The following is a 13641-nucleotide window of genomic DNA, read 5'->3' on the forward strand; positions in this document are numbered from 1 at the left end:
GTAATACAAAAAGTTTTTTTCGTTTTTACCGCCATACTAAGCGAGATATTAGCGTGTCAAGTAAATATGAGAAAAATTAATATAACATTTTATATTTTGAATTTTTTCAAAATTTCATTTTGCCAATCTCTTTGGCCTTGTTTCTGCAAGCGATTCGTCGTGTTTCATCGTTTATGCCGCATTATTGCGCGAGATATTTGCATGACAAGTTGGTATGTCCACTTTTTATTTTTGAGTTTTTTCAAAATTTCTTTTTACCATTCTATTAGGCTTTGTTTGTGTCGGGGAATCAACAAGTTTCATCGTTTGTGCTGCATTTTTAGACGAGATATTCGCATGTCAATTTAATATGACAAAAATTGAAATAACATTTTTTTTGAACTTTTTCAAAATTTCATTTTGCCAATCTCTTTGGCCTCATTTGTTCCGCTGATTCGCCAAATTTCATCGTTTGTGCCGCATTATTAAGCGTGATATTCGCATATCAAGTTGGTATGGTCACTTTTTATTTTTGAGTTTTTTGAAAATTCCTTTTTACCATTCTTTTAGGCTTCGGTTGTGCCAGCGATTCACCAAGATTCATCGTTTGTGCCGCATTTTTAGGCGAGATATGGGCATGTCAATTTAATATGACAAAAATTGATATAACTTTTTCTTTTTTGAACTTTTTCGAAATTTCTTATTGCCAATCTCTTTGGCCTCGTTTGTGCCGCTGATTCGCCAAATTTCATCGTTTGTGCCGCATTATTACGCGAGATATTCGCATATCAAGTTGGTATAGCCACTTTTTATTTTTGAGTTTTTTCAAAATTTGTTTTTACCATTCTTTTAGGCTTCATTTGGGCCAGCGATACACCAAGTTTCATCGTTTGTGCCGCAATTTTAGGCGAGATATTGGCATGACAATTTGGAATGGACACTTTTTATTTTTTGAGGTTTTTGAAAATTTCTTTTTACCAATCGTTTGTGCCGTCCTTTCCCAAAATTTCAGCCATTTAGCTCATAAATTGAAAAAGTTATTAAGGATATAACGTGGCCATACCAACTTGACGGAAGTTGGACATGCGATTTCGCTTGTATTTGAGATTTTTCGCAATTTTTTTTTGTTATTCTCTTTGGCCTCGTTTGTGCCGGCGATTCACCAAGTTTCATCGTTTGTGCCGCAATATTAAAGAAGTTATTAAAGAAAAACTGTTACTGACATACTGACGCCAGCAGCGCAACTCTACGTCAACTCGTTTTTACCGCCATACTAAGCGAGATATTCGCGTGTCAAGTAAATATGAGAAAAATTAATATAACATTTCATATTTTGAATTTTTTCAAAATTTCATTTTGCCAATCTTTTTGGCCTTGTTTCTGCAAGCGATTCGTCGAGTTTCATCGTTTATGCCGCATTATTACGCGAGATATTTATTTTTTGAGGTTTTTGAAAATTTCTTTTTACCAATCGTTTGTGCCGCTTTTGTGCCGTCCTTTCCCAAATTTTCAGCCATTTAGCTCAAAAATTGAAAAAGTTATTAAGGATATAAAGTGGCCATACCAACTTGTCGGATGTTCGACATGCGATTTCGCTTGTTTTTGAGATTTTTCAAAATTTTTTTTTGTTATCCTCTTTGGCTTCGTTTGTGCCGGCGATTCACCAAGTTTCATCGTTTGTGCCGCAATATTAAAGAAGTTATTAAAGAAAAACTGTTACTGACATACTGACGCCAGCAGCGCAACTCTACGTCAACTAAAGTAACTAACTGCCAGCATACACCAGCGGTTGATGGGTTGATAATTTGTCTATAAATACATATCTATTACAGCAAATAATAGTATTTTTCTTTTACCTACAAATTTACAAATAACTATTTTAGTAATACAAAAAGTTTTTTTCGATTTTACCGCCATACTAAGCGAGATATTAGCGTGTCAAGTAAATATGAGAAAAATTAATATAACATTTCATATTTTGAATTTTTTCAAAATTTCATTTTGCCAATCTCTTTGGCCATGTTTCTGCAAGCGATTCGTCGTGTTTCATCGTTCATGCCGCATTATTACGCGAGATATTTGCATGTCAAGTTGGTATGGCCACTTTTTATTTTTGAGTTTTTTCAAAATTTCTTTTTACCATTCTATTAGGCTTCGTTTGTGTCGGGGAATCACCAAGTTTCATCGTTTGTGCTGCATTTTTAGGCGAGATATTCGCATGTCAATTTAATATGACAAAAATTGATATAACTTTTTTTTTGAACTTTTTCAAAATTTCATTTTGCCAATCTCTTTGGCCTCTTTTGTGCCGCTGATTCGCCAAATTTCATCGTTTGTGCTGCATTATTAAGAGTGATATTCGCATATCAAGTTGGTATGGTCACTTTTTATTTTTGACTTTTTTGAAAATTTCTTTTTACCATTCTTTTAGGCTTCGTTTGTGCCAGCGATTCACCAAGTTTCATCGTTTGTGCCGCATTTTTAGGCGAGATATTAGCATGTCAAGTTGGAATGGCCACTTTTTATTTTTTGAGTTTTTTCAAAATTTCTTTTAACCATTCGTTTGGGCTTCGTTTGTTCAGGCGATTCACCATGTTTCATCGTTTGTGCCGCATTTTTAGGCGAGATATTCGCATGTCAATTTAATATGACAAAAATTGATATAACTTTTTTTTGAACTTTTTCAAAATTTCTATTTGCCCACCTCTTTGGCCTCGTTTGTGCCGCTGATTCGCCAAATTTCATCTTTTGTGCCGCATTATTAAGCGAGATTTTCGCATGTCAAATTGTTATGGTCACTTTTTATTTTTGAGTTTTTTGAAAATTTCTTTTTACCATTCTTTTAGGCTTCGGTTGTGCCAGCGATTCACCAAGTTTCATCGTTTGTGCCGCAATTTTAGGCGAGATATTAGCATGTCAAGTTGGAATGGCCACTTTTTATTTTTTGAGGTTTTGAAAATTTTTTTTTACCAATCGTTTGTGCCGCGTTTGTGCCGTCCTTTCCCAAAATTTCAGCCATTTAGCTCAAAAATTGAAAAAGTTATTAAGGATATAATGTGGCCATACCAACTTGACGGAAGTTGGACATGCGATTTCACTTGTATTTGTGATTTTTCAAAATTTTTTTTTGTTATTCTCTTTGGCCTCGTTTGTGCCGGCGATTCACCAAGTTTCATCGTTTGTGCCGCAATATTAAAGAAGTTATTAAAGAAAAACTGTTACTGACATACTGACGCCAGCAGCGCAACTCTACGTCAACTAAAGTAACTAACTGCCAGCATACACCAGCGGTTGATGGGTTCATAATTTGTCTATAAATACATATCTATTACAGCAAATAATAGTATTTTTCTTTTACCTACAAATTTACAAATAACTATTTTAGTAATACAAAAAGTTTTTTTCGTTTTTACCGCCATACTAAGCGAGATATTAGCGTGTCAAGTAAATATGAGAAAAATTAATATAACATTTCATATTTTGAATTTTTTCAAAATTTCATTTTGCCAATCTCTTTGGCCTTGTTTCTGCAAGCGATTCGTCGTGTTTCATCGTTTATGCCGCATTATTGCGCGAGATATTTGCATGACAAGTTGGTATGGCCACTTTTTATTTTTGAGTTTTTTCAAAATTTCTTTTTACCATTCTATTAGGCTTTGTTTGTGTCGGGGAATCAACAAGTTTCATCGTTTGTGCTGCATTTTTAGACGAGATATTCGCATGTCAATTTAATATGACAAAAATTGAAATAACATTTTTTTTGAACTTTTTCAAAATTTCATTTTGCCAATCTCTTTGGCCTCATTTGTTCCGCTGATTCGCCAAATTTCATCGTTTGTGCCGCATTATTAAGCGTGATATTCGCATATCAAGTTGGTATGGTCACTTTTTATTTTTGAGTTTTTTGAAAATTTCTTTTTACCATTCTTTTAGGCTTCGGTTGTGCCAGCGATTCACCAAGATTCATCGTTTGTGCCGCATTTTTAGGCGAGATATGGGCATGTCAATTTAATATGACAAAAATTGATATAACTTTTTCTTTTTTGAACTTTTTCGAAATTTCTTATTGCCAATCTCTTTGGCCTCGTTTGTGCCGCATTATTACGCGAGTTATTCGCATATCAAGTTGGTATAGCCACTTTTTATTTTTGAGTTTTTTCAAAATTTGTTTTTACCATTCTTTTAGGCTTCATTTGGGCCAGCGATACACCAAGTTTCATCGTTTGTGCCGCAATTTTAGGCGAGATATTGGCATGACAATTTGGAATGGACACTTTTTATTTTTTGAGGTTTTTGAAAATTTCTTTTTACCAATCGTTTGTGCCGTCCTTTCCCAAAATTTCAGCCATTTAGCTCATAAAATGAAAAAGTTATTAAGGATATAACGTGGCCATACCAACTTGACGGAAGTTGGACATGCGATTTCGCTTGTATTGGAGATTTTTCGCAATTTTTTTTTGTTATTCTCTTTGGCCTCGTTTGTGCCGGCGATTCACCAAGTTTCATCGTTTGTGCCGCAATATTAAAGAAGTTATTAAAGAAAAACTGTTACTGACATACTGACGCCAGCAGCGCAACTCTACGTCAACTCGTTTTTACCGCCATACTAAGCGAGATATTCGCGTGTCAAGTAAATATGAGAAAAATTAATATAACATTTCATATTTTGAATTTTTTCAAAATTTCATTTTGCCAATCTCTTTGGCCAGTTTTCTGCAAGCGATTCGTCGTGTTTCATCGTTCATGCCGCATTATTACGCGAGATATTTGCATGTCAATTTGGTATGGCCACTTTTTATTTTTGAGTTTTTTCAAAATTTCTTTTTACCATTCAATTAGGCTTTGTTTGTGTCGAGGAATCACCAAGTTTCATCGTTTGTGCTGCATTTTTAGGCGAGATGTTCCCATGTCAATTTAATATGACAAAAATTTTTTTTTTTGAACTTTTTCAAAATTTCATTTTGCCAATCTCTTTGGCTTCATTTGTGCCGCTGATTCGCCAAATTTCATCGTTTGTGCTGCATTATTAAGAGTGATATTCGCATATCAAGTTGGTATGGTCACTTTTTATTTTTGAGTTTTTTGAAAATTTCTTTTTACCATTCTTTTAGGCTACGGTTGTGCCAGCGATTCACCAAGTTTCATCGTTTGTGCCGCATTTTTAGGCGAGATATTGGCATGTCAATTTGGAATGGCCACTTTTTATTTTTTGTGGTTTTTGAAAATTTCTTTTTACCAATCGTTTGTGCCGTCCTTTCCCAAAATTTCAGCCATTTAGCTCAAAAATTGAAAAAGTTATTAAGGATATAAAGTGGCCATATTAACTTGACGGAAGTTGGACATGCGATTTCGCTTGTATTTGAGATTTTTCGCAATTTTTTTTTGTTATTCTCTTTGGCCTCGTTTGTGCCGGCGATTCACCAAGTTTCATCGTTTGTACCGCAATATTAAAGAAGTTATTAAAGAAAAACTGTTACTGACATACTGACGCCAGCAGCGCAACTATACGTCAACTAAAGTAACTAACTGCCAGCATACACCAGCGGTTGATGGGTTGATAATTTGTCTATAAATACATATCTATTACAGCAAATAATAGTATTTTTCTTTTACCTACAAATTTACAAATAACTATTTTAGGAATACAAAAAGTTTTTTTCGTTTTTACCGCCATACTAAGGGAGATATTAGCGTGTCAAGTAAATATGAGAAAAATTAATATAACATTTCATATTTTGAATTTTTTCAAAATTTCATTTTGCCAATCTCTTTGGCCATGTTTCTGCAAGCGATTCGTCGTGTTTCATCGTTCATGCCGCATTATTACGCGAGATATTTGCATGTCAAGTTGGTATGGCCACTTTTTATTTTTGAGTTTTTTCAAAATTTCTTTTTACCATTCTATTAGGCTTCGTTTGTGTCGGGGAATCACCAAGTTTCATCGTTTGTGCTGCATTTTTAGGCGAGATATTCGCATGTCAATTTAATATGACAAAAATTGATATAACTTTTTTTTTGAACTTTTTCAAAATTTCATTTTGCCAATCTCTTTGGCCTCATTTGTGCCGCTGATTCGCCAAATTTCATCGTTTGTGCTGCATTATTAAGAGTGATATTCGCATATCAAGTTGGTATGGTCACTTTTTATTTTTGACTTTTTTGAAAATTTCTTTTTACCATTCTTTTAGGCTTCGTTTGTGCCAGCGATTCACCAAGTTTCATCGTTTGTGCCGCATTTTTAGGCGAGATATTAGCTTGTCAAGTTGGAATGGCCACTTTTTATTTTTTGAGTTTTTTCAAAATTTCTTTTAACCATTCGTTTGGGCTTCGTTTGTTCCGGCGATTCACCATGTTTCATCGTTTGTGCCGCATTTTTAGGCGAGATATTCGCATGTCAATTTAATATGACAAAAATTGATATAACTTTTTTTTGAACTTTTTCAAAATTTCTTTTTGCCCACCTCTTTGGCCTCGTTTGTGCCGCTGATTCGCCAAATTTCATCTTTTGTGCCGCATTATTAAGCGAGATTTTCGCATGTCAAATTGTTATGGTCACTTTTTATTTTTGAGTTTTTTGAAAATTTCTTTTTACCATTCTTTTAGGCTTCGGTTGTGCCAGCGATTCACCAAGTTTCATCGTTTGTGCCGCAATTTTAGGCGAGATATTAGCATGTCAAGTTGGAATGGCCACTTTTTATTTTTTGAGGTTTTTGAAAATTTTTTTTTACCAATCGTTTGTGCCGCGTTTGTGCCGTCCTTTCCCAAAATTTCAGCCATTTAGCTCAAAAATTGAAAAAGTTATTAAGGATATAATGTGGCCATAATAACTTGACGGAAGTTGGACATGCGATTTCACTTGTATTTGTGATTTTTCAAAATTTTTTTTTGTTATCCTCTTTGGCTTCGTTTGTGCCGGCGATTCACCAATTTTCATCGTTTGTGCCGCAATATTAAAGAAGTTATTAAAGAAAAACTGTTACTGACATACTGACGCCAGCAGCGCAACTCTACGTCAACTAAAGTAACTAACTGCCAGCATACACCAGCGGTTGATGGGTTGATAATTTGTCTATAAATACATATCTATTACAGCAAATAATAGTATTTTTCTTTTACCTACAAATTTACAAATAACTATTTTAGTAATACAAAAAGTTTTTTTCGTTTTTACCGCCATACTAAGCGAGATATTAGCGTGTCAAGTAAATATGAGAAAAATTAATATAACATTTCATATTTTGAATTTTTTCAAAATTTCATTTTGCCAATCTCTTTGGCCTTGTTTCTGCAAGCGATTCGTCGTGTTTCATCGTTTATGCCGCATTATTGCGCGAGATATTTGCATGACAAGTTGGTATGTCCACTTTTTATTTTTGAGTTTTTTCAAAATTTCTTTTTACCATTCTATTAGGCTTTGTTTGTGTCGGGGAATCAACAAGTTTCATCGTTTGTGCTGCATTTTTAGACGAGATATTCGCATGTCAATTTAATATGACAAAAATTGAAATAACATTTTTTTTGAACTTTTTCAAAATTTCATTTTGCCAATCTCTTTGGCCTCATTTGTTCCGCTGATTCGCCAAATTTCATCGTTTGTGCCGCATTATTAAGCGTGATATTCGCATATCAAGTTGGTATGGTCACTTTTTATTTTTGAGTTTTTTGAAAATTCCTTTTTACCATTCTTTTAGGCTTCGGTTGTGCCAGCGATTCACCAAGATTCATCGTTTGTGCCGCATTTTTAGGCGAGATATGGGCATGTCAATTTAATATGACAAAAATTGATATAACTTTTTCTTTTTTGAACTTTTTCGAAATTTCTTATTGCCAATCTCTTTGGCCTCGTTTGTGCCGCTGATTCGCCAAATTTCATCGTTTGTGCCGCATTATTACGCGAGATATTCGCATATCAAGTTGGTATAGCCACTTTTTATTTTTGAGTTTTTTCAAAATTTGTTTTTACCATTCTTTTAGGCTTCATTTGGGCCAGCGATACACCAAGTTTCATCGTTTAAGCCGCAATTTTAGGCAAGATATTGGCATGACAATTTGGAATGGACACTTTTTATTTTTTGAGGTTTTTGAAAATTTCTTTTTACCAATCGTTTGTGCCGTCCTTTCCCAAAATTTCAGCCATTTAGCTCATAAATTGAAAAAGTTATTAAGGATATAACGTGGCCATACCAACTTGACGGAAGTTGGACATGCGATTTCGCTTGTATTTGAGATTTTTCGCAATTTTTTTTTGTTATTCTCTTTGGCCTCGTTTGTGCCGGCGATTCACCAAGTTTCATCGTTTGTGCCGCAATATTAAAGAAGTTATTAAAGAAAAACTGTTACTGACATACTGACGCCAGCAGCGCAACTCTACGTCAACTAAAGTAACTAACTGCCACCATACACCAGCGGTTGATGGGTTGATAATTTGTCTATAAATACATATCTATTACAGCAAATAATAGTATTTTTCTATTACCTACAAATTTACATATAACTATTTTAGTAATATAAAAAGTTTTTTTCGTTTTTACCGCCATACTAAGCGAGATATTCGCGTGTCAAGTAAATATTAGAAAAATTAATATAACATTTCATATTTTGAACTTTTTCAAAATTTCATTTTGCCAATCTCTTTGGCCATGTTTCTGCAAGCGATTCGTCGTATTTCATCGTTCATGCCGCATTATTACGCGCGATATTTGCATGTCAAGTTGGTATGGCCACTTTTTATTTTTGAGTTTTTTCAAAATTTCTTTTTACCATTCTATTAGGCTTCGTTTGTGTCGGGGAATCACCAAGTTTCATCGTTTGTGCTGCATTTTTAGGCGAGATATTCGCATGTCAATTTAATATGACAAAAATTGATATAACTTTTTTTTTGAACTTTTTCAAAATTTCATTTTGCCAATCTCTTTGGCCTCATTTGTGCCGCTGATTCGCCAAATTTCATCGTTTGTGCTGCATTATTAAGAGTGATATTCGCATATCAAGTTGGTATGGTCACTTTTTATTTTTGACTTTTTTGAAAATTTCTTTTCACCATTCTTTTAGGCTTCGTTTGTGCCAGCGATTCACCAAGTTTCATCGTTTGTGCCGCATTTTTAGGCGAGATATTAGCATGTCAAGTTGGAATGGCCACTTTTTATTTTTTGAGTTTTTTCAAAATTTCTTTTAACCATTCGTTTGGGCTTCGTTTGTTCCGGCGATTCACCATGTTTCATCGTTTGTGCCGCATTTTTAGGCGAGATATTCGCATGTCAATTTAATATGACAAAAATTGATATAACTTTTTTTTGAACTTTTTCAAAATTTCTTTTTGCCCACCTCTTTGGCCTCGTTTGTGCCGCTGATTCGCCAAATTTCATCTTTTGTGCCGCATTATTAAGCGAGATTTTCGCATGTCAAATTGTTATGGTCACTTTTTATTTTTGAGTTTTTTGAAAATTTCTTTTTACCATTCTTTTAGGCTTCGGTTGTGCCAGCGATTCACCAAGTTTCATCGTTTGTGCCGCAATTTTAGGCGAGATATTAGCATGTCAAGTTGGAATGGCCACTTTTTATTTTTTGAGGTTTTGAAAATTTTTTTTTACCAATCGTTTGTGCCGCGTTTGTGCCGTCCTTTCCCAAAATTTCAGCCATTTAGCTCAAAAATTGAAAAAGTTATTAAGGATATAATGTGGCCATACCAACTTGACGGAAGTTGGACATGCGATTTCACTTGTATTTGTGATTTTTCAAAATTTTTTTTTGTTATTCTCTTTGGCCTCGTTTGTGCCGGCGATTCACCAAGTTTCATCGTTTGTGCCGCAATATTAAAGAAGTTATTAAAGAAAAACTGTTACTGACATACTGACGCCAGCAGCGCAACTCTACGTCAACTAAAGTAACTAACTGCCAGCATACACCAGCGGTTGATGGGTTGATAATTTGTCTATAAATACATATCTATTACAGCAAATAATAGTATTTTTCTTTTACCTACAAATTTACAAATAACTATTTTAGTAATACAAAAAGTTTTTTTCGTTTTTACCGCCATACTAAGCGAGATATTAGCGTGTCAAGTAAATATGAGAAAAATTAATATAACATTTCATATTTTGAATTTTTTCAAAATTTCATTTTGCCAATCTCTTTGGCCTTGTTTCTGCAAGCGATTCGTCGTGTTTCATCGTTTATGCCGCATTATTGCGCGAGATATTTGCATGACAAGTTGGTATGTCCACTTTTTATTTTTGAGTTTTTTCAAAATTTCTTTTTACCATTCTATTAGGCTTTGTTTGTGTCGGGGAATCAACAAGTTTCATCGTTTGTGCTGCATTTTTAGACGAGATATTCGCATGTCAATTTAATATGACAAAAATTGAAATAACATTTTTTTTGAACTTTTTCAAAATTTCATTTTGCCAATCTCTTTGGCCTCATTTGTTCCGCTGATTCGCCAAATTTCATCGTTTGTGCCGCTTTATTAAGCGTGATATTCGCATATCAAGTTGGTATGGTCACTTTTTATTTTTGAGTTTTTTGAAAATTTCTTTTTACCATTCTTTTAGGCTTCGGTTGTGCCTGCGATTCACCAAGATTCATCGTTTGTCCCGCATTTTTAGGCGAGATATGGGCATGTCAATTTAATATGACAAAAATTGATATAACTTTTTCTTTTTTGAACTTTTTCGAAATTTCTTATTGCCAATCTCTTTGGCCTCGTTTGTGCCGCTGATTCGCCAAATTTCATCGTTTGTGCCGCATTATTACGCGAGATATTCGCATATCAAGTTGGTATAGCCACTTTTTATTTTTGAGTTTTTTCAAAATTTGTTTTTACCATTCTTTTAGGCTTCATTTGGGCCAGCGATACACCAAGTTTCATCGTTTGTGCCGCAATTTTAGGCGAGATATTGGCATGACAATTTGGAATGGACACTTTTTATTTTTTGAGGTTTTTGAAAATTTCTTTTTACCAATCGTTTGTGCCGTCCTTTCCCAAAATTTCAGCCATTTAGCTCATAAATTGAAAAAGTTATTAAGGATATAACGTGGCCATACCAACTTGACGGAAGTTGGACATGCGATTTCGCTTGTATTTGAGATTTTTCGCAATTTTTTTTTGTTATTCTCTTTGGCCTCGTTTGTGCCGGCGATTCACCAAGTTTCATCGTTTGTGCCGCAATATTAAAGAAGTTATTAAAGAAAAACTGTTACTGACATACTGACGCCAGCAGCGCAACTCTACGTCAACTCGTTTTTACCGCCATACTAAGCGAGATATTCGCGTGTCAAGTAAATATGAGAAAAATTAATATAACATTTCATATTTTGAATTTTTTCAAAATTTCATTTTGCCAATCTTTTTGGCCTTGTTTCTGCAAGCGATTCGTCGAGTTTCATCGTTTATGCCGCATTATTACGCGAGATATTTATTTTTTGAGGTTTTTGAAAATTTCTTTTTACCAATCGTTTGTGCCGCTTTTGTGCCGTCCTTTCCCAAATTTTCAGCCATTTAGCTCAAAAATTGAAAAAGTTATTAAGGATATAAAGTGGCCATACAAACTTGTCGGATGTTCGACATGCGATTTCGCTTGTTTTTGAGATTTTTCAAAATTTTTTTTTGTTATCCTCTTTGGCTTCGTTTGTGCCGGCGATTCACCAAGTTTCATCGTTTGTGCCGCAATATTAAAGAAGTTATTAAAGAAAAACTGTTACTGACATACTGACGCCAGCAGCGCAACTCTACGTCAACTAAAGTAACTAACTGCCAGCATACACCAGCGGTTGATGGGTTGATAATTTGTCTATAAATACATATCTATTACAGCAAATAATAGTATTTTTCTTTTACCTACAAATTTACAAATAACTATTTTAGTAATACAAAAAGTTTTTTTCGTTTTTACCGCCATACTAAGCGAGATATTAGCGTGTCAAGTAAATATGAGAAAAATTAATATAACATTTCATATTTTGAATTTTTTCAAAATTTCATTTTGCCAATCTCTTTGGCCATGTTTCTGCAAGCGATTCGTCGTGTTTCATCGTTCATGCCGCATTATTACGCGAGATATTTGCATGTCAATTTGGTATGGCCACTTTTTATTTTTGAGTTTTTTCAAAATTTCTTTTTACCATTCTATTAGGCTTCGTTTGTGTCGGGGAATCACCAAGTTTCATCGTTTGTGCTGCATTTTTAGGCGAGATATTCGCATGTCAATTTAAAATGACAAAAATTGATATAACTTTTTTTTTGAACTTTTTCAAAATTTCATTTTGCCAATCTCTTTGGCCTCATTTGTGCCGCTGATTCGCCAAATTTCATCGTTTGTGCTGCATTATTAAGAGTGATATTCGCATATCAAGTTGGTATGGTCACTTTTTATTTTTGACTTTTTTGAAAATTTCTTTTTACCATTCTTTTAGGCTTCGTTTCTGCCAGCGATTCACCAAGTTTCATCGTTTGTGCCGCATTTTTAGGCGAGATATTAGCATGTCAAGTTGGAATGGCCACTTTTTATTTTTTGAGTTTTTTCAAAATTTCTTTTAACCATTCGTTTGGGCTTCGTTTGTTCCGGCGATTCACCATGTTTCATCGTTTGTGCCGCATTTTTAGGCGAGATATTCGCATGTCAATTTAATATGACAAAAATTGATATAACTTTTTTTTGAACTTTTTCAAAATTTCTTTTTGCCCACCTCTTTGGCCTCGTTTGTGCCGCTGATTCGCCAAATTTCATCTTTTGTGCCGCATTATTAAGCGAGATTTTCGCATGTCAAATTGTTATGGTCACTTTTTATTTTTGAGTTTTTTGAAAATTTCTTTTTACCATTCTTTTAGGCTTCGGTTGTGCCAGCGATTCACCAAGTTTCATCGTTTGTGCCGCAATTTTAGGCGAGATATTAGCATGTCAAGTTGGAATGGCCACTTTTTATTTTTTGAGGTTTTGAAAATTTTTTTTTACCAATCGTTTGTGCCGCGTTTGTGCCGTCCTTTCCCAAAATTTCAGCCATTTAGCTCAAAAATTGAAAAAGTTATTAAGGATATAATGTGGCCATACCAACTTGACGGAAGTTGGACATGCGATTTCACTTGTATTTGTGATTTTTCAAAATTTTTTTTTTGTTATTCTCTTTGGCCTCGTTTGTGCCGGCGATTCACCAAGTTTCATCGTTTGTGCCGCAATATTAAAGAAGTTATTAAAGAAAAACTGTTACTGACATACTGACGCCAGCAGCGCAACTCTACGTCAACTCGTTTTTACCGCCATACTAAGCGAGATATTCGCGTGTCAAGTAAATATGAGAAAAATTAATATAACATTTCATATTTTGAATTTTTTCAAAATTTCATTTTGCCAATCTTTTTGGCCTTGTTTCTGCAAGCGATTCGTCGAGTTTCATCGTTTATGCCGCATTATTACGCGAGATATTTATTTTTTGAGGTTTTTGAAAATTTCTTTTTACCAATCGTTTGTGCCGCTTTTGTGCCGTCCTTTCCCAAATTTTCAGCCATTTAGATCAAAAATTGAAAAAGTTATTAAGGATATAAAGTGGCCATACCAACTTGTCGGATGTTCGACATGCGATTTCGCTTGTTTTTGAGATTTTTCAAAATTTTTTTTTGTTATCCTCTTTGGCTTCGTTTGTGCCGGCGATTCACCAATTTTCATC

The sequence above is a fragment of the Rhodnius prolixus genome, unplaced genomic scaffold (assembly GCF_049639745.1).
Source record: "Rhodnius prolixus isolate KJV_2025 unplaced genomic scaffold, Rpr scaffold_24, whole genome shotgun sequence".
NCBI lineage: Eukaryota > Metazoa > Arthropoda > Insecta > Hemiptera > Reduviidae > Rhodnius > Rhodnius prolixus.